The sequence below is a fragment of the Canis aureus genome, chromosome 16 (assembly GCF_053574225.1).
Source record: "Canis aureus isolate CA01 chromosome 16, VMU_Caureus_v.1.0, whole genome shotgun sequence".
Taxonomy (NCBI): Eukaryota; Metazoa; Chordata; class Mammalia; order Carnivora; family Canidae; genus Canis; species Canis aureus.
The window spans coordinates 11783032-11803416 of NC_135626.1; the positions used below are offsets into that span (position 1 = coordinate 11783032).

Here is a 20385-nt window from a genome sequence, read left to right on the forward strand (position 1 = left end):
ACACACAGGACACACAGAGGACTGTGACCGGGGAGGCAGAGATGGCAAGGGTGTGCTGTGAGCTGAGCATGCTGGGAGAACCTCTGGCGGGGCACCATGACCTCCAGACCCAGGTGAGCACCAAGCTCTGCTGTGTTAGGTCACCCAGCCTGCAGCCCCAGAAACTGGCACAACCCACCCCACAGACACAGACCTCGACCCTGACTCTGAGGGAATGGGGACCCACTAGTTCTGGACTCGGACGACGTTGTCCCTCAAGAGCGAAGCTGGCCTGGTACACGCTGGGTCAGGGGAGGTGGAGGGGACATGGTCAGCAGAGCCAAGAAAGCCGCTCCCCTGCTCTACTGTCATCTTCAGCAGCTGTTGGGGACGCCTCCTCGTCACCCATGTCAAGCTTGGCCAGCTCATGATTGCCAGGTGGCTGCACGAGGCCAGGACGAGACCAGGACGAGACCCACCTCTGGGAGCAGCAGGTTCTGACCGGACCATGGCGTCACCCATTCCAGTCCCTCGTCACTCACCACTCAACAGCTTCCTCTCCGGACCAAAGACCCAAATATTCCCATGTACATGGGGTCCCATGCAGCCCACCACTCCCCCACCTACCCCTCCCTGCAACCACAGGCTCAGCTGCTGGGGTGGCCTTGGAAACACACCCACCAGATCAAAAGTCCCCCAATGACATGATGTGCCACCTCCAGCTGACAGGACAGTCATATACTGCAACATCCCCCCCCACACCTGCCCGCCCCAAGACACACTGCCCTGCTGGGTGCCACGGGTTAGCCTCAGACAGACCCACGCTGGGGGAGGCCTTCAGCCAAACTAGCCTGGATTCCAAGGCCAAGGTCACAAGAGCCAAGACCACAGAAGTTTCCAGATTGAAGGAGCCTAAGAGACACAATAAGACTCAAACACAGAAGAGCACACCCACATTCACAGCAGCATTATTCACAAAGCCAAAGAGTGGGCAGGACCTGAGTGCCCGTCGACAGAGCAATGGATAAGCAGCTATGGTCTGTCCATGGCGTGGCACATGGCTCTGCCTTCACAGGCAGGAACCTCAACCCCGTGGGAACAGCGGGACGCAGAAGAACAAGTGCTGTAGGATCCTGCTCCATGAGGCCCGGGGGCTGGGGAACCCGCACACACAGGGAGGGAGCTGCCGTCTCAAGGGGACCACTTCTCATTTGCTGGAGGCCAGGTCCTGGGGATGGGTAGTGGGAGGGCAGCCCAGCACCCAGCAGCCCTGAACCGCACACTTTGACCTGGACTGATGGCGGACGTGATGTTATGTGTCGTTTACCATATTAAAGCGAAGGGGGAGGAAAAAATTCAGGAGCCAGAAAGGGGGGAGGGGGCTGTGGGGGGAATGGAGGGGGGAGGTACAGGACAGGAGGGGGCTGTGGGGGATGTGGGGGGACGTGGAGGGGTGGGGGGAATGGGGTCCGTGTGTCTCGGGACAGAGTCCAGTCTGGGAAGATGACCACATCCTGGGGACGGCCGGAGGGGATGGGGCACAGCAGTGTGGACATGCTGATGCCCCTGGACCCCACTTAAAACTGGTTAAGATGGTAAATTGTATATATGAGTAACTAGAATTGTTTTGAATTAAAACCTTAAAGGGAGCCCTGGAAGCATCTGGGACCCACACCTGACGCTCTGGCTGCACCAGGCATCCTGGGTTAGTGTCCCGGGTAAGCGTCCTGGGTGAGCGGGCTGTCTCAGAGATCCCCAGCTGCCATGCACATGAGACATGGTGATGTACTCTGGGCAACTCATTCTCAGACGGTTCAAGAAAAAGCTGTCCTTTCCATTCTCCTGGGTTATTAAGAACCTGACAAGAGACTCAGAGCAAAAACACAGGGCAGCCCCCCGCCCCCCACCCCCCCACCCCCCCGACCTCGGAACTCTCACTTCTGCAGTCCCTCCAGGCCCAGGTCAGTGTGCGTGGCTTGGAGAGGCATGGGGAGAGACCAAGAACCCTACTCTCAACCAAGGAGGGCCCCAAGGCCTGGTTCCCATCTCTCTTGAGCCAGCCACCTGCTTCCTGTGCTCCTGGGCCCAGGATCGGGGGCCTGTGGAGGTCTGGCCTGGTGTGCACCCCAAGCACAGCATCGCCCTTGCCCCCACACCCCGCTGCCTGGATGCTGCAGCCCTCTCCAGTCCATTCTCATTCTCATTCTCGGCACCTGCCTCCCCGGCTGTGTTACTTCCCCTCTTTCCTCTGGGGGATGGAGGAGGGATCAGCGGACCCCAGTGGCCCGCGTCTGTGCTACCGCCAGGCCCAGCCCTGAGGACTCCTCTGTGGCCGACACGCCTTTCCTTTCCTGGCCCCTTCACATAACAGGGACTGGCCAACTAAACTGGGTTACAACAATTAACACAAATTCTGCCTCCTGTCCCAAAACTTACATAACCACAGACACTGTGTCTCAGGAAATTCTTCCTCCGCCCATGGCCCCATTTCCTGCCCTCGACCCCGGCTCTGGTCCTGAAAACAAAGCGCCTTCTAGACTTCCCAACTGGTACTGGCCCTTCGGCCCTGCTGCCCGATACTCATTGGAGCAACAGCCACCGTCCATGTGTCTGGCCACCCACCCTCCTGGGCAAGCACGGGCTATCTCAGCAACCCCCCCCGAACTTCCCAGACAGCAAGCACCTCCTCCCCTGCAGACACGAAATGGTTTCTGTGATCCCCACACACTGGGTTGTTAGTGTCCCCTGAGGTTCCCGTCTACCCAGGACCTCAGAGTGGGGCCTTGTTGGAGACGGGCTCTCCGCGAACGTGATCAGCCAAGGACAGAGATGAGGCCGTCCTGGATGTAGGGTGGGCCCTGCACCCCTGACCGGCATCCTTGTAAGAAGACAGAAAGAGGGAAAGAAGAGGGAAATTTGAACACGGACACACAGAGGGAGGACAGCCATGTGACCACTGAGGCAGAGGTGGCAGGGATGTGTCTACCAGCCAAAGGACGCCGAGGACCGCCAGCACCACCCTAGGAGCTGGGAGAGACCGAGATCCTGTCCCAAAGCCTCCAGAAGGAAACAGCCCTGCCCACTCCCTGACTTCGGACTTCTGGCCTCCAGAACCATGGAGAGAATAAGTCTCTGTCATTTCAAGCCACTAGGTCTATGGTCAGTTGTTGCCCGGGGCTCACACGCATGCCAGGTACTCATGAGGCCCACGGCCCCCCCACCCCACCCCACCCCCGTCCACCTGCCATGTGCGCATACACAGACCTCATCGCCCTCCTGGAGCTGACGGGCCCCAAGGGAATCCCCCGGAGCCCGGGAGGGGAAGAGCTCGGCAGGAGAGGGAGAAGCACCACCGGCCCACAGTGGGCAAGCACACGTGGGGCACCCCTCAGCCGGAGCGTATGTTGCCTGGAGCACCGCCATCCTGCTGACCGGGAAGTGGGTGTGCCCACGTCTGCTTCTCCTTCAAAGCTCTTCCCTCATTTTCCATATGGGGAAGCCGAGGCCCAGGGTCCCACAGCAAGGAACAGGGCTCAAAAATCCCACGCTGACACGCCCAGACTCTGCAGAAAGTGGCCGCTTGGCAAGAGTAACCCTGCGTGGCCCGACAGGATCGTGGGAACTGTCAAGGTCTCGTCGGGTCCCAGCTGCCTCCAAAACCCTGCCCTCTTCCTGCCTGTGAGGTCCCAGGGGAGAGAGAGCCTCCATCCACTCTGAGGGTCACAGCAGCACCCCCATGTCAGGTGCCCTGCTTCCTGACCTTGCCCACTCACCACCCCTCTCACGGAAAGTGCAGGAGATTGGAGGTTCCTGGGCTACCGCTGCTTCTGAAAACCCATAAATGGGTTCTTCTGTCCCACTGGGTCTGAGGCCGGTTTCACCCCAAACTTGTTCTGTCTGACTTCTCCCAGACACTGGGAGAGGGCATCTGGAAGGAATCCGAAGCCATTAAACTGCAGGCCCCCCACCCCCCGGAGTCAGGACCCGCAGGGGTCTGGTGATAGAGGGACTGTCCTCAGACTCTAGCCACCCCACCACTCCCCAAGGGTAAGAGTGTGAGTAGACAGTCCCCACAATAACGCAGACCAAGGACAGCCTGCCACATCCCCTTGGGGGGTGCCCTAGGCCCCTGCACGCTGCAAAGCCAGGGTGCTGAGTCCGTGAGTGGGATGGCCTCTGCACCCACAGGGTCGGGGTGGGGGTCTGTGACACAGTCCCCCACTAAGGGACTGACAAGTGTTTGGGGCTCATGAATCACCAGGTCCAGTTACCCCAGGACCTGGTCACAGTGAACCACAGCACTGGGTACCTGCAGTGATCCCAGGGACCTCTGGGAAGGCCAGGTCCCCCAGGGTGGCAATGCTCACTCAGCCAACATCACGGTACCCAGTGGCCAGCTTGCAGAACAAGAGCTCCCTCCAAGCCACGGCAGGGTCCGGGCTGCCCCTGCTCTCGGGGTCCCTCGGCATCCCCCGGAGGCACCCACCCTGGGCCCCACGCCCTTCCTGGGAGCAGGTTTCCCAGAGGAGCCAGCAGGCAATTTGCATAATATTCTTTGCAAGTTAATATCAGCCTCTGATAATGATCTCGGCATAGCGTGGAGCGCTGAGGCGGCTGTTACAACACTAAGTAATCATATTTTAAATTATGTTTCCCTTTATAGAAAGGTGTTGCAAAAACACACAGACATGAAATCTGTCTGTAGCAGCCCCACTGCCAACCACCTGACCAGCTTCCCAGCGTTGGCTGTGACTGGAGCACCCGGGCCCAGGAGAGCCCGCCTGCCAGCCTCACCCAGAAACCACAGGCTGCACGTTGCCCCAGCCTCAGCCAGGCCAGGGGACCCTTCCTCGCTGGGGCCCCACCCCTACACAGGGCGAATCACAGGCAGAACTTCACAGATGCACCTACCACCCATTCCTGCCAGGGGTTCCCCCTTCCCATGGTTCCCAGCCCCAGCCTCACACTAGAGACCCAAGTGCCCAGGAGGCCAGACATCCAAGGCACCCACGTAGGACGCATGATCCTAAAAACTCAATACTCCAGGCTTTGACACCAGCAGCCCTTCCCTGTACCACCGCGGGCCTAGCCGGTAGCGCCCCTGTCGCCCGTCACCCAGCATCTGGGTTCTGCACCCTCTCCCCAGGGAGATAAGCTCAGCCTTGACTCTCACGCATCCACACCCCACACCCCAGCGGCGCCTCCTCCATCGGCCTGGGGAGGCCTTCCTACCCTAGCAAGCCCGGGCCTGGGGGAGGTGGGTGGTGAAGAGGCCCAGGGCCCTGGGGCAGGTGCAGGGGTGCCAAGAGCCAAAGGGGCAGGGGTCTCCGCCCTGCTCAGAGGGGGCACCCCGTGGGGTAGCCTGCGTACTCCTCCACTCCCCTCTCCTTCCACTTGTGAGCCAGGGCCACCACTCAACCTTTATTTTCTTAAAAGCTTTTTTTTTTTTTTTTTAGTAAAAAAAAAAAATCCAATTATAGCACAAATCTCTCAGCAGGGGTCAGTGTGGAACAAGAATAGTGGAAGTTAATGGACATGACACAGGCAAGATTAATGCCTAAAGGGCTTCAAAAGTTGTATGATGCAGATTTCATTAACATTTTAATTGTAATGTATCTTTTTAATCTTGCCTCTCTAATGGCTTTATATCCAAAAAAAGGGAAGAAAAAACTGCTGACACAACAAAAAGTATCAGTATACACGATTTAACAAAGGCGCTCAGCAGTGCAATGGAAACTAAATTAAATGAACTAAACTATGTTAACATTGTGATTTTTTAACAGCACAAAAGTCAGGAATGCGGCAGAGGCGGTTACTTCTCTCCAATCCTGGCACAGAGACAGGGATGGGGGCAAAGATGGGGGACGGCAGGGCAGGGCCAGGAGCTGAGGGCTGGGGCGGGGAGCCCCGTGAGGGCCCACGTGCCGGAGAGACCCAGGACCATGTCCTCCCGCTCCTGACCCTCAGGCACCAGGGCACCCGTCCTCCAGACTCCCAGCAGCGTCCGTCCGGGAGCCGGAGAGGGGATCGCGCCATCCAGAGGGCACCAGCCATCCGTGGAAGGCCCCTGGTACTGCGGAGTGGGGAGGGACATCTGGGGCATCAGCGTAACGCAGGCATTTTGCAGGGCAGAGGCTGGGATTGCGGACAAACAAGCATCCCACCCACAGCCAAGGACCCCCAGGCAGCTCTCGGCAACCGGGCAGCCACGTCTTCCTGGCTCCAACTCTCAAAAGCAGTGTTTCCAGAAATACATCTGGTCCTGACCATCAGGGCTTGGGAGATTTTTATTTTCAATCAACAAACAGTCACAGAGTGCCAAGCCTGTCTCAGGCTGCTCTATCTAATGGTTTGCCCCAAATCCACCTCTCTCAGCAACACCCCGACCCGGGAGGCAAGGCCTCCCTTGGGGAGCTGGTGGCTGGGCCTGGGGGCCGGCCAGCCCGGGGCCTGGGACACAGCTCCGCAGCTCTTTGCTCAAACCCAGTGACTATATATGGGCACTTTCAGGCCCCTGCGGTCCCCGCCCCCGACCTGCCGGCTTCCCAGGCACACAGGCAGGCGCTGGGCGGGGCCCATCCATGGCCATGTGCCCTCCTGGATGCCAGGGCCCAGGGCCGAGGGGGAGGGGGAAGATTCCTTCAGAGACCCGGAGCCAGCCTCTCCTCCCGCCGGGACTGAGAACAACGCCTGCCTCCTCGCCTGCCTCCTCGGAGAAAAGTATGCCTGCGGTACAGTCCTCATCGGAGCCACAGGGACAAGCAGCCTCCCCTTAAAGGGACATGTGCTCCTCCCAGGCTCCAGCGGGGAGGGGGCCTCTGGGAGGGCCTGGGGCTGGGCCGGCCTCACCTGCAGCCTGCAAGTCAATGGGGAAGCCACTGCTTCCCACAGGCCAGGGCGGGGCTCAGAGAGTGTGCATTCAGCATCCAAGGTCACGGAGCCCCAGGCAGGATGTGACCTGGTAGAGACCCCGCAGCTCCTGCCGCTGCCTGGCCTAGTCGCCCAGACCCAGGGCCAGCGGGCACACAGGACGGCAAGGAGGGGCCCAGAGAGCCCAGGGTCCTGGTCACATCGCCCCCCATTCTTTCCCCCACTCAGACGTGCTCCTGCCGCCCTTGTCAAGGGCAGTGCCCCACTCTGAAGATGCTAACCACCAAGGTGGCCACCAGGGAGCCCCACTTCCAAGTTTATGTCCCCAACATCAATGACCACCACTTCCAGACCCCTGTGTCCACCCCACCCACAGTCCGCCAGACCCTCACCCACAGGGCCCCACTTCCAAAATCTGAACTTGAAAGCACAAAGGCCAAAGGCCACCACGGAGGAAGCCAAACACCCGGCACACAGCAGCTGCAGGTGACACCAGGAGGGAGCCCTGGCCAGCACAGCACCAGAGTTTACAAAGAGCCCGAGAGCCAGGCCTGGTGAGAGCGAGCGTTCACTGAAAGAGCAGCAGAGCCCCCTGGGAGCCCTGCTCTGCCCTGGGTGGAGAGGCAGAATGCTCTCCCCAGCCTGCACCCCAGGGAGCCCAGGTCTGAGTGTGGGGGGGGGAGCACGGAACCTTTCAGGCACCCAGCAGTAGCTGTGTCCCCAGGGTGGGGCCCACACATCCCTGACTTAAGGTATAGACACGAACAGACAACAGGCTGTAGACCCAAGCTGGGTCACCCCAGAGGAATCCAAGGGCTAGACTGCTCATCTGGGGGGGGGGGGCGACCGAGGGGGCACTACCCAGATAGGAATGCAGCACAGGGCTGGCGGGGGGGGGGGGGGGGTTCCCAGAGGGCCCAGGACAAAGTGGTCGGCAGACCCCGCAGGCAGGCCCTGTACAGGCCCTGACGCCACTCCCCAGCCCCAGGCCGACCTCAGCCCCAGCCAGATTTCCCTAGCTCCCAACGCGGGCTGCCCAGAGCTGGAGCAGCTCACCAGAGCTGGAGCTCAGGATCCAGCCAGGGGCCGGCAGCACCTGTTCTTGCCCTGGGATCCCCAACACCTGCCCCCCCCCTCCCCGCACAGGACCGTGCTCCCCTTCAGAGGACCAGCCTCAGGGATGAGGCAAGGAGCTCACACTAACCACCCTGACTTGAAAGACAACTTGTCTTGTCCCAAGAACCGAGCTAGGGTCCAACTTCCCAAGTATGCCCACTGCACTGGGGTCTGTGGAAGGAGGCCCCGGTTCTCAGGGGAAAACGAGCTGAGTGTTCTAGGGTGAGAGGCCATGATATGGACTAGTGTGGGTCTCTGCCTGGGTCTGCCCTCTCCACCCACCATCTCTCCATTGTGCCCAGGGGCTGGCGGTAGGGGCTTCCCAGCACTCCCTCGCTGTCACTTAAGCCTGGCAAGGACACCAGGAAAGCCTCTGGTACTGGCTTCATCTCGCAGGTGAGGAAGCAGCTGGGCACGAGGGAGCCGGGGGAAGGGTCAGGCAACGGGCACCACCCCCCTCCTTCCAGAGAGCCACCTGTCCCTCCTCCCTGCGGCCCCCTGTGGTGGAGTCCAGCAGAAGTTCACCAGCCGCCCCAGCCCAGAGGACACTCCCACCCCCTACAGCATCCACCCCCTGCTGCCCCTCACCCCAGCCCAGGGACAACAGAACCCAGGGGAGCCCAGGCAGGGGAGCCCCATGTGGAAGGGGCACATGCTGGGGGTGGGCCATGGAGGGAATGAAGACCCAGGGGCCTGAGGCTTCTGCCCTTGTTGGTGGCCAGTGCTGGGGACTGTGACCACTGGAGGCCTGCATTCCAGGGAGCACGGGCCTGAGAGGCAGGGGTGTGGGGTGGAGCCTTGGGAACGTTCTGGAAAGGGTCCACGCCACGCTTTCATCTCCTGTCCCACAGTGGGGGAGTGGGGGAAGGACTGGGCCCACCTTAGCCCAGGGTGCAAGGCAGGCAGGTCCCTGAAGCAAAGGCACAGAGGAGCCCAGTTGCACAGGCCAGCTCAGCACTTGCTGTCACCCCCTTCTGCGAACAAGCATGCTCGTGTTTGAGTGGGAAACAGGGAAAGAACCTGGAGACACCCTTGTGCAGCCTTGGGGTGGCCTGACGCCTGATGCTTCAGGGTCGGTTACAGCAGGGGCGCCCGCCCGCCAACCATCCTTGGGAGCAGGCTCTAAATGGCTGCAGGAGCCATGGGCAGAGCCGGCTGCGAGTCAGCACCGCCTCTGCCCCGATGTGCCCACTGACAGCAGATCTCCAGCCACGGAGAGGTGACAAGTGATACCTTGTGCTTCTGTGCTCCCTTCAGCAGGCTCACTGAGGAGCAGGGGCCAAGCACTGTGGGCCTTTTCCTTCCATTTCCTTTGCTCAGGCTCCAGCCAAGGAGCCACCCAACAATGGAATGACCCCAGTGAAATGCCAAAGGGCCTCCTGGGAGGGACAGTCACCACAGGGGGCCGCAGGGAGGAGGAACAGGTGGCTCTCTGGAAGGTGGGAGGCAGTACCTGCCGCCTGACCCTTCCCCTGGCTCCTTTGTGCCCAGCTGTTTCCTCACCTGCGAGAGGAAGTCAGTACCAGAGGCTACCTCACCTAGTGTCCTTGCCAGTGAGTGAGTGCTGGGAAACCCCTGCCACCAGGCCCTGGGCACAGTGGAGAGGGAGGGAGGAGAAGGCGGAGGAGGGAGGAGGGGTGGAGAGGGCAGACCTGGAGAGACACACACCACACCAGACCAGTGGGGAGGGTGGGCCAGTGGGCAGGTGGGTGGGCACAGGAAGCAGGAGGGCCAGGGGCCTGGGCCTGGCCCGCAGAGTGTCCAGCACAGAAGAGTGCTTGCAGACGGCTCAGAGAGAGCAGCTTTACCAGGTGGTGGGCACACCGCTGGCAGAAGGGAGGGGGGCTGCAGAAGGACAGCCACCTCCAGCCTTCAGGGCCCACCGTCCGCCCAGCCCCCACCACTAGAACAGGCAGCCAGGGGACACGCGGCTGGGTCCTTAGGGAGTCCCAGGAATTTCCACTAGGAAGGAGGGGCCCAACTGCCTAAACAGCCACAACATCCCGAATCTGGAGGCCCCCAGGAGGAGGAGGAGGGGGAGAAGGGGGAGGAGGGGGCAGTGGGAATGACCTGTAAGGCCAGCTCCCGGGGCCCTACCACCAGCAGATCCACAGGTTTAATGAAAGGGCGTCAGGAGAGAGTTGGCAGCCACCAGCCCCAAGAAGAAACTTCTGAGAAGCCGGGAAGAGGGGACCCGGGGTGACCTCTGACCTCATGACAGCCCCCTCTACACACACACACACACCCCAACGCGGGCCAAGTTCGGAAGAGCCTGGGTCACGGGCGTGGGCAGCGGGCTCAGAGGTCACCCCTGAGCTCCCCGGCTAAGGGGCTTGGGCCACAAGACCTCGGCTCCGCAGGGTCAGGGCAGCGGATGACAGGTGCGAGCCCCCCCCCCCAGCACCGCACCAGCTTCTCCCCGGGCCGGGGGGTCCGACGAGGGAGGGACCGGGGCCCCCGGGAGCAGGCGCGAGAGGCGCCGGCCGGCCCGGCGGATGCGCAGCGGCGCGGCCGGCCTCGGACCCCGGCCCGGCCTCCCCCCCCGCCCGGGGTCGGCGCTCTGGGGCGGAGGCCGGGAGTGCGAGCGGGGCCGGCGCCCGCCGGGAGCAGGGAGGAGGGGGGAGGGGGAGGGGGAGGGGAGGGGGAGGGGAGGGGAGGGGAGGGGGGCCGGGGCCCCGCTCGGACCCCGCTCGGACCCCGCTCGGGACGCGGGCGGGGCGGCACCTCCCCAGGCCGGGCCCGCCGCCTCCCCGCCGCCTCCCGGGCGGGCGCGCGAACTTGGGCTGCGGGCGGCCGGCGGGCACTGCGGCAGGGAGGCGGCCGGCGCGCGCGGAGTTTGAGGGAAGTGCGGCGGCGGCGACCCGGCCCGCGGCGCCAAGTTGGGCGTACCTGCGGGCGCCCGGCCCGGTCCGGCCTGCGGCGGCAGGAAGTGTCGCGTCCCCGCGCTCGGCTCACATGGACTTTCTCCGGCCTCGCCCAGCACCGGCCGCACCGCGGCGGGCGGGGCGCGGGGAGGCGCCGCGGGCCGTTTAAAGGGACAGCGCGCCGGCCGCGCGCGCGCACTCGCCGCCCCGGGGCGCACCGCCCCCCCGCCAGGTGGGAGCCGGGGAGGGCGGGGGGAGGCGCCGGGGGGAGGAGGGGGCGCGGGGCGAGACGGACGTCCCGGCGGGCGGGGCGGGGCGGGGCGGGGGGTGGTCCCGGGCAGCGGGAGGCGGTGCCCCCGCCCCGCCCCCCCGCCCCCCGCGCCCCCGCCCCGCCCTTCCCCGCTCCCCACGTCCCGCCCTGCGCCGCACCCGCACCCGGACCCGGACCCGCACCCTCCCCGCCCTCCCGCCGCACCGACCCGCGCAGCCCGGCAGCCCCGCGCCCTGGAGCGCCCCCTCCCCGCGGCGCCCGAGCTTGCACCCAGCGGCCTCCGCGAGGCGGCGCCAAGCGGGACTGCGGGCGGAGGGCCGACGAGGAAGGCGGGGATGCGGGAGCAACGTGGGGCGAGCCGGACGCCCGGCACCGGGGCCTCCTGTTCCGGCCGGGAACCGGGCCGAGAGAACTTGGCCCGCGCTGCTTTCAGGCCTGGAGTGATCCGGGCGCACGGGTGCGTTACTGTTATGCGTTACCGCACCATCCGCCCCTCCCCCCACCCCCGCAGCTCCAGGTTTGTCCGAGGCCGCGCTCTTGGGGACAGAGGTGCACATCCGGAGGGACCCACAAACGCCTCCTTCTCAGTCCCTCCCTGAGGGACCCCTAACCTGATGTCTGGGGTCAGGACGGCCGCAGTGGTCCCCCTGCCAGAGGCAGCCTGGCACCCTCCCTCCCGCAAGGGTCCTCCTGGGAAAATGGTACCAGAACAGTGATCTTGAGCATGGGGTCACCAGGAGGAGGGGGTTCATGGGAAAAAACAAGATGCCCACTCACCCTCCCAGACAATGTTATGGACCACGTGGGGGCCAGAGGCTAGGACTAAAGACCTGCAAGACCTAGCCAAGGTCATCCCTAGGACAATGGTCAGAAGCTGGTCCAAGCACTCCCATCCCCAACCTCAGGCCAGGTCCTTCACCTTGATCTCAGAGTGACCTCTACCCCTCCTCGAGGTCAGCACAGAAAACATCCTCCCACACCTCACTCCTGTCTTGCCCTCTGGGAGGATGGATATGAGCTCAAGGCTGTCTGAACACACCCCTAGGTCCCCACTCAGACCCTAAACTGGGTCCCAGTTCCCTCATCCCCAGACCAGTTCAGCCTATGGCCACTTCCAAGCTCATGGGGCGGTCTGCCATGTCCAGGGGCCTCTACCCACTGGAGACACTTGTGTGGTCTGCCGTGTGGTCACATGGTTCAGGAGGAGCAAGGTGAGGGAGCCTAAGGTAAACGTCTGCACCTTGATGCTGCCTTCTCAGCACAGGTACTGGCAGGAGGCTCTGGGCCAGTTGACGGCCGAGGGGTGGGTGCCCCCATGTCAGCCCAGCAGCTTCAGGATTCCCGCTGGCTCCATCTCAGCAGTGCAACCTCCCCTCCCCTCTGGAATCGGGGCTTCTGCAGATGAGGGGGGCGAGCAGGGACAGACCTGGCTCCGGGCACTTCCAGCCCAGGGCAAGGCCACCAGAAGCCATCCACCAGGCCCCGAAGTCCCTCCTGGCTGCACTGGTGTCACTGCGGCAACTGGTTCGCTGATTATTCCCCTCAGTTTTCTAAATATCAAAGAAAGTCTTTCTCCTTTAATGGAGGACATTTGGAAAACATCGAGAAGTTTTTAAAAGCCGCAGATAACCAGAAACTTTGTTCCCACGAGGGGAACTAACAGGATCTGGTTTGGTTTCTGTGCGTCTGGCTGCCAGTATGCTGCACCTGCATGTTTTAAATGCTAACACCGCCGCCCACTAAGCTCTGACTTCCAGGCCCAGGCCGGCCGCAAGTCAAAGTCCCGGGCAGCTCTGACAATCCTCCGAGGTTAGCCCCCGCCCTCCTATCTCCCTAACGAGAATAATGCCGCTTAGGAAGAGAGTGCAGCCAGCCTGGGGCTGACTCAGCCAGGGTTCCCAGCAGGCAGGGCAGATGGGACTTGAACCCACCCCGGGTATGGGCCTGGGCACCTCCTGCGTCCATCCGACCATTGCAACCCATTGCGAGTTAGACGTTGTGCGCTTCAGCCTGCTGCTGCCTGATTAGGCCGGCAGGGTGGCCACAGCCCCCTCTTGCAGAATCTGATTAGCGCTGCAGTGCCCCCGAGATGCCCGTGAGGGTTTCCTCAGCTCAGGAAGGCCCGATCTCACATCTGGCCCTGTAGCTAGTCCAGAGGGCGTCAGGCTGGGGAGAAGAGGGAAGTCACAAGAGAGGAATCTGCAAACTGATGAACCACTGAGGTGGGGGCTCAGGAGGGGGACCCAATGTACTGGGGAGCAAGGCAGACAACCCATGCCTGGCCACCCGTGTGTCCTCCCTGGGATGCCACAAACCTTTGGTCCTGTAGGTCACCCAGTGCTCTGGGGAAACCTGGCCATCCAGCAAGAAGGAGTCTGGAGGAGCACCTTTCTCCTCCCAGGGCTCCCCTGGCCACACACCCGTTCCTCCGCTCCCCCCCCCCCTTTCTCCATGGTTCTTTCCTGGGCTTCCTCTGCGAGGTGTTTCTGGGTGCACAGACCTCAGACTGGAAGCGGCAGTCAGGTCTGCGTGCTTGACTGCCCCAGTCCTGGAGGATCCTGACCTCCTCCAGCCGAGGCTTGTCTGGAAGAAGGATGAAGGCCCATCAGACACACTCACCAGCTGCCTCCTGGACACTCCGCTTGAGTGGGGGATGGCCATCTTGCCGTGCCACGGGCAGGTGGAGCCCCTCACCAGCCCCACACCTGCTCCTCCTGCCTCCTCTGCTTCGGCAAACAGCCTCTCACCCTTTGGGAAGCTCAGGCCCGGCACTTCGTTGTCCTCGCCTCTCTTCCATCCCGGGGCCAGGCCTTCCCCTAGGCCCAAAGCTCCACCCTAAAGCTGACCCTTTCTCACACTCGCTAGCTCCCTGCTACCCTCCCGGTCCCATTCTGTGCTCCTCAAATTAGCGCAGCAGCCGCGAAGCTAGGCTCCCTGTTTCCACTCACCCCGTTGCCCCTGCCCATGTCTTATACCACACAGCCCCACAGAGACGCCTCTGAACATGTCAGATCCTCCTCCGCTCAGATCTCTCAGTGCCCCCCTCTCCCTCCCACACAGAACTTGAGCCCAAGTCTTTGCAACAGCTGAGACCTGGGTCCCCACCCCACACTCACCCTGATTTGGGTCCCTGTTGCAGCTCCAGGACTGGGGACCCTCTGCTCCAGCCACACTGGTTTCTGCATGGGCCTTCCGACTGCTGGCATCCTTCTGCCCTAGGGACTTTGCACCTGCTGCTCCCACTACCCATACCTTCTACTCCCCCTCGCCATGTCTTTGGGACGACTCACTTCCTTTGGGTCTCTGCCCAATCATCCCCGGAGCCTGGGCCTTCCTGACCCTCCCATAAAAAAGAACCAGACGGGCCATTGCCAGCTGGCTATCCCTGCCCCAACCCTGGTGCTAATCCACTCTGACATTCACAGCCCCCCTCCCCCACCCCCATAGGGACTGGCACTCCATTTTGTTTCCCATCCCATCCCTGGCCCAGTGGGATGCCCGATATAGGTCAGATGATCTGGAACTTCTGCAGCGGGTGCTTTGCCCTCCCAGGTAAAGGCCCGGAGCCCTGCTCACCTGCCCGAGTTTCAGTCCAGAGTCTCCAGTCAGCAGGCAGGGGACCCCAGGGTCAGACCCTTGGCCGGTCTGCGGGCCTGGGAACAGACTCCAGCCCTATTGATGGCTGCCCAGCAAGGCAGCCGTGCCCCAGGAGGGGCACACTGGGTACTAGCAGCCTGTGCAGGAGGGCAGTGGGCCCTCCTTGCTCCAGGGAAGCCTTTGGTTCCACGGGCCTTTGCACTCTCTGGAGGAAGCCTCTTTTATCATCCAAAGAGGTGTTCACGCGGCCAAAGTCAACTTCTGATGGCAGGCCCCTAACCCTCCTAACCCTCCCCCAGACACTGCCCCAGATGGGCTCTTCCTTAGCCCTGACCGGCTGCTGCAGAGGCTTTTCCTGCAAGCAGCACCCACGTTCCCAGCAAAGGCTGAGTCAGGAAAGACCCCAACCCATGACCAGCCAGGGACCAGGTGGCTGCCAGGCCAGGGAGGCTCCACTTCCACCTCCTCCCCCTGGGAAGCTCCGGGAGAGGCCTGGCTGCCCTGTCTGCGGCCACACGCCAGCAGCCCACAAAGGACCCCTTTGTTAGGATTCAGCTCTGTGCCAGCCAGGCGGCGAGGGGGGTTGCCAAACACCGGCCCATCCCCTCACAGCTAGGGTTTGAGCGGGGGGCCCCCCCAGTCTCACCCCGGACCGTTTGTGGATCTAAGCAGGGGCCAGAGCCAGTTACGTTGCAGCCCCCAGGCTTGTAGTACACATCCAGCCCCCATTTTTAGCAGTTGGGTTTTTGCCCACCCCATCCCTGGTTTCGGATTCAAACCGAGGCCACCACTTAAAATACCCAACAGTCCAACCAGATCCTGTGGCCTACCCCTTCCAGGACGTGTGCCCCGACCCCTGACCCCAGGGTGGCCCTGCTGAGCCCTTAGGGGAGCTGGGTTCTACAGGGGGACAGAGCCAGCGCTGCCCACACTTCATGGCCACCCCGGGCAACAGTGGTGCAGGGCTCACATCTCACCAGGTGGAAAAATGGATCTGACGGTCACAAAAGGGTGACGTGAAGTGAACGTTTATTAAGTGAAGATGAGGCAGAGAGCAAAAGAGAGGAGCTCTCTAGGGTGAGCGCTCACAGTCGGTGGCCACCAAGGGCTTTTAGGGTCGGCCTCTTACAGAAAACTGCCCAGGGACCTTGGTAAACCTCTTGTCTCTAACAGGTAAGAGGTGGTGTTCTCGTAAATGTTGTGAGAATATCCTGTCCATCTTTAGAACCAACATGGTGCTCTCCTAAATACGAGGGCAAATGAGGTGTCCCCTCTCTCAGTTTATATCCCATCTGTGGGATGCCTGGTGGCTCAGTGGTTGAGTGCCTGCCTTTAGCCCAGGGTGTGATCCTGGAGTTCCCAGGTCAAGTCCCTCATCGGGCTCCCTGCAGGGAGCCTGCTTCTCCCTCTGCCTGTGTCTCTGCCTCTGTGTGTGTGTGTCTCTCATGAATAAATAAATGAAATCTTTTTTAAAAATCCCATCTGTGATCTTTCTCCACATCTAGGGTTTCTGTGAGCCTCGCCAGGTACTAGGACCCCAAGCAGGGACCCCCAGGGGCCATCTGCCTCAAGCCCAGGACACCCTCCAGCCACAGCCCAGGTCCGGACGCCGGGCTGGGATCTGGGTGGCAGTGGCCAGCCTTGCACACCGCCCACTCCCCTCCCCAGGAAACCACCTCACTTCTGTTCCTGGCCTGGCTCCTGGAGGTGGGGGGTTGGGTGGGGAGCCAGGGCCTGGCTGCTGGGCAGCACTGTGTGCGTTCCTGCGGGAGAGAAAGGACATGGAAGGCGCTAGCAGGTTGGGAGTCTCTAGGCCCTGGACATGGGGGCTGCTCCCACCAAGGGGCGCGGCCCAGCTTCCCTGGGGACAGACCACCCTGGCCTGTCAGGTTCCCTCCCAGTCCTCTGCCAGTCCTATTCTTTCTGTGGTTCTTCTGGAGAATCGGTGGCAGCCCTGAGGGGACAGCAGCCCTCCGGCCCTGGGGATTCCTCCACTGACCTCTGAGGACACTTACATAGGCCTTAGACACAAAGGCACCACGGTCACTGGCAGGTCTCAGAAGCCCAGCGTGGGGTGCAGGCCCCAGTGACTCCCAGCCCTGCCTGCCAGGCACCCATCGCCCTCCGGGCTCCACATTAGCTGGCCTCTGCCCACTGGAATGGAGACCAAGTGTGTTCTGCAGTGAATCCAGCACCAGCCCCCTGGGGTTCCGGCCGCAGCCCCCAGGTGAGGCCAGTCCTTGCTGTCTGTGGATGGTGAAGACCCCGTATGAGAGGAGGATTTTAAACTTCCATGTTTCTGATGGAGACTCTGGTCATCCTGCAGACACACAGGCTGGGGACTTGGGAGGTGTCCGAGGATGAGAAGCATGGAGGAAAACGGGGAGGGGCAGCCAAAATGGAAAGAAGGGCCAGTGGGGCCTCCCTCTGTGCTCAGTGACCGAGCAGTTGGCCTCTGCCCACCCCCCGGCCTCTGTCTTCCTCCCACCCACCCACACTCTGCTTGTAGCACACGGGCCACCAGTCTGCTGCACCTACTGCCACAGGGCCCTTGCATTTGCCATCCCCCTGCCTGGGATATCTCCTCTCCCTGCGTTGGCATGTGAACTCTGATTGGTTCATCCTTTAGGTGGCCTGCTCAAGTCCTCTGGAAAGAGGTCTGGACCCCCTCGTCAACTGGCTCTCACAGCATCGAGCACCCCCCACGTGGCCCTGGGTAAGTCTGCACTCCTACACTCCAGCAGATGGTGTAATCTGGCCCCTAGGGTGAGGAGACACACTGGCCAAGAGAGCCTAGGAGGGTGGCAGGTGAGGCCCCTCCCCACGGTTGGGGGGTGAACAGGCCGGCATACCTGCTCCCCCACCCCCGACCCAGAGAGCGGGCTGACCAGGTCCTCCTGGGCACAGCCGTGTGCCAGGCCCAGTGCTTGGTCCTGGGATGTGCTAGAGAGCGCAGGCCAGGGCCGCTCCCCCGGAGTGGGGTGGGGGAGGGGGCGGGGGGGGGGTGTTGGGCATCCTCAGAACACCACAGATGAAAAAGTACTGGGCTCCACACGGCCTGGACTGCAGAGCTGGGCTGGGCCCCAAACCAGCCAGAGCAACTGCTCTGGGAAGAGGGGTGTAGTTCTTCCAGAATTAAACAGAATTACCCACGACTCAACCGGTCCCCTTGGGCATAAGGTCCCAAAGTGTTGTTTGTCCCCATGATTGGGGACCAACACGCCCCACAGGCCCTTTGGGGGAAGATGTGGCCTTCCCTAAGTGGAGCCCTATCCCTGTGTCCCTGCATCCGTAAGGAGTTGCCACCTGGAGGCAGCAGGGGAGGAGGTCGCGGGGGATGGCGTCCAGCAGGGACGGGTCTCTCTGGGAGGCGATCACGTTCTGGGGACGGCCGCACAGCAGCGCAAATACAGGGTAGGCATAAATCTGATGTATATTTTCCACAAGAAAAGACCAAATGCTGTGCATGGACACTGAGAAAGGAAGTGGCCCGCCGGGTGACACGTGTGGTTGTGCAGGGACAGGCTCCGTGCAGGGGGCGGGGAGGGTGTCCAGGAAGGGGCTGGTCAGCGGGGGACTATCCCTGGGTTCCGGGGAAGGTCAGGGGGGGTGAGGACCCCAGGAAGATGGAGATGCGAGAACTGTGATGCCCCTTCCCTCCGGCAGAAAGATGGGGGAATCAAGGCTCCTGCATGGAGCCCGTGAAAACCTGGGTGGTCCCACTTGGGTCATACCAGATGCGGCCAGGGGTCAGTGCGCAGGGGTGGGGGGTGTTGGAGGTGGAGAGCCCTCCTGTCACTGGTGGTCATCGCTGCCCCAAATCACTGGTCTGTCTCTGGTCTTCCTTGATTTCTTAGTGTCCAGCCGCGTGGTTGAACTGTTCTGGAGCCACGCCACGACCCACCACCCCTCCTCCTCTGCCCACTCCGAGGCCCCCATCCTGCTGAACCAGAACCTGCACTGCACTGGGGCCCCCCAGGGATGACCTGAGGTGCGCTGCCTGGTGCTGGGAGCCGTGGGGCCTGGCCTCCACCCTGCCTGAGACCTGTAGGCCCTGCAGGCTGCTCGTGGTGGATCCAGAGCGCTCAGGGGTGAATGGGGCACCTGGTGGCTCAGACCCCAGGCCCCAGGCAGGAACCAGGGTCTGGGGGCTGCATGTACAGGCTGCAGCTGTTGCCGGGCAGCCAAGAGCAGCTGGGCCCCACAGATTGAAATCTGGGTCCAGTCTTGTGAGGAAAACCAGAGGGACTTTAAGACTAAACCCACCCATTTCCAAAGGACAGCCAGAGGCTGCGGGGTCTACTCAGTGAGCTCAGGTGTGACCACCAGGGGAACCCCCTCACCCCACGAGGCAGGGGCTGGGCCCACCCCCAGATGGCACAGGAGGTCTGGGTACTCTCAGGCCAAACCACACCCGGGTGGTTCCCTTGGGCTGAATGCTACCCATACATCAGGGCCTCCTGAGGGGGTCAGAGGTGACCTCACCATGGGCGGGGCCATCCCTCACCTTGGGGCTCCCCACCAAGCCTTACTGCTCTGAGAGCAAGTGCCCAGGGCCCAGTGGCTGTGCCCCTCGATGGCCTGACCACAGGCATGGCCTGACCCTGAGACAGGGGCCTCTGCAGATGGTGTGGAGCACGGGGCCAGGGGGGTGATCGGGGATTCTGTGGGACCCCCCCCCCAGGTGTGGCTCCCCCTCCTCCTTCCCCTCCACTGCCATGTGGCTCACAGGAGACCTGAGTCTTCTGCTCTGTGTCCAGGTCCGGCAAAGGATCTTGCTCAGAGGGGCAGCACAGAGGAAGGCTCAGGGCTCTACTGTTCCAAGCCTGACCCAAGGGACACTCCTCATGTGGACTCCAGGGCTCGAAAACGGAGGAGGGGGAGCCGCGGCCCACAGCCCACAGCCAGGCATAGATAAGGGTGGCCCTGAGCTGGCCAAGCTCCTCAGGTCACTCTGTGTGGCGTCCAGGGGAGGGTCCTCCTGTTTACAACCTCACGTCCAAGGAGGAGTCGAAAGGGCTGAACACTGCCCCACCTCCCTGGCCTATGTGGTTGTGGGGTCACATCTCCCAGAACTGCCCTGTGACCCCTTGGAGTCCCCTCAGGTGGCCACAGTCTGGGCTCCCCCAGGGAAGGAAGCCAAGAGTGGCAGATGGAAGTCCAGCCCCTGCTCCCTGAGGACCCAACTGCCTGCTCTGGGCAGTGCCTGGGGCTGCAGGGGTGACAATCTAGCCGTGCCCTGTGGGTACCACGGCCAGGTCCCTGCTGGCCATGGCCTTGATCAGCTGTTTTTTGTCCTGGAAAATTCTGGGTGAGGACCTGGTGGCTCAGATCCCGGCTACCGGAGTGAGGCGGTTAGCCTGGGGGAAGGGCTGGGTGGGCTTTTGGGTTGCCAGGCATGGCCTTTGCTCAGGCCTGGGCTCTGTGTTGACGGACAAGTCCCTGTGGCAGCAGGAGTGCCAGCCCCAGCGGGAGCTCCCACCCCAGAGCCCTGTCTGCCAGGTTCCAGCCCAGGGAACTGGGTACTTAACACCATTGGGACGCCAGACTTCAGGGAATGCAAAACATTCTAGAGTACTTTGTGGAGGGGCCAGTACCTCTGTGAACATGGTGGGATGGGGCATCGGCAGGGGCATTGGCTTCAGTGCTAGGGTCCAGAGGTCAGCACCGAGTGGGCCTGCTTGGAGG

At 62.2% G+C, this 20385-nt stretch overlaps 1 protein-coding gene across 2 annotated transcripts in view; it reads right to left on the reverse strand.

Moving 5' to 3' along the window:
* Positions 1 to 11005, reverse strand: part of NACC2 (NACC family member 2) — a 67885-nt gene extending 56880 nt beyond the window's left edge. For both annotated transcript variants that reach the window (XM_077851359.1, XM_077851357.1), the window contains exon 1: positions 10855 to 11005. The gene's annotated coding sequence lies outside the window, so the exon portion shown is untranslated. The remainder of the gene's footprint in view (positions 1 to 10854) is intronic.
* Positions 11006 to 20385: the final 9380 nt, after the last annotated feature.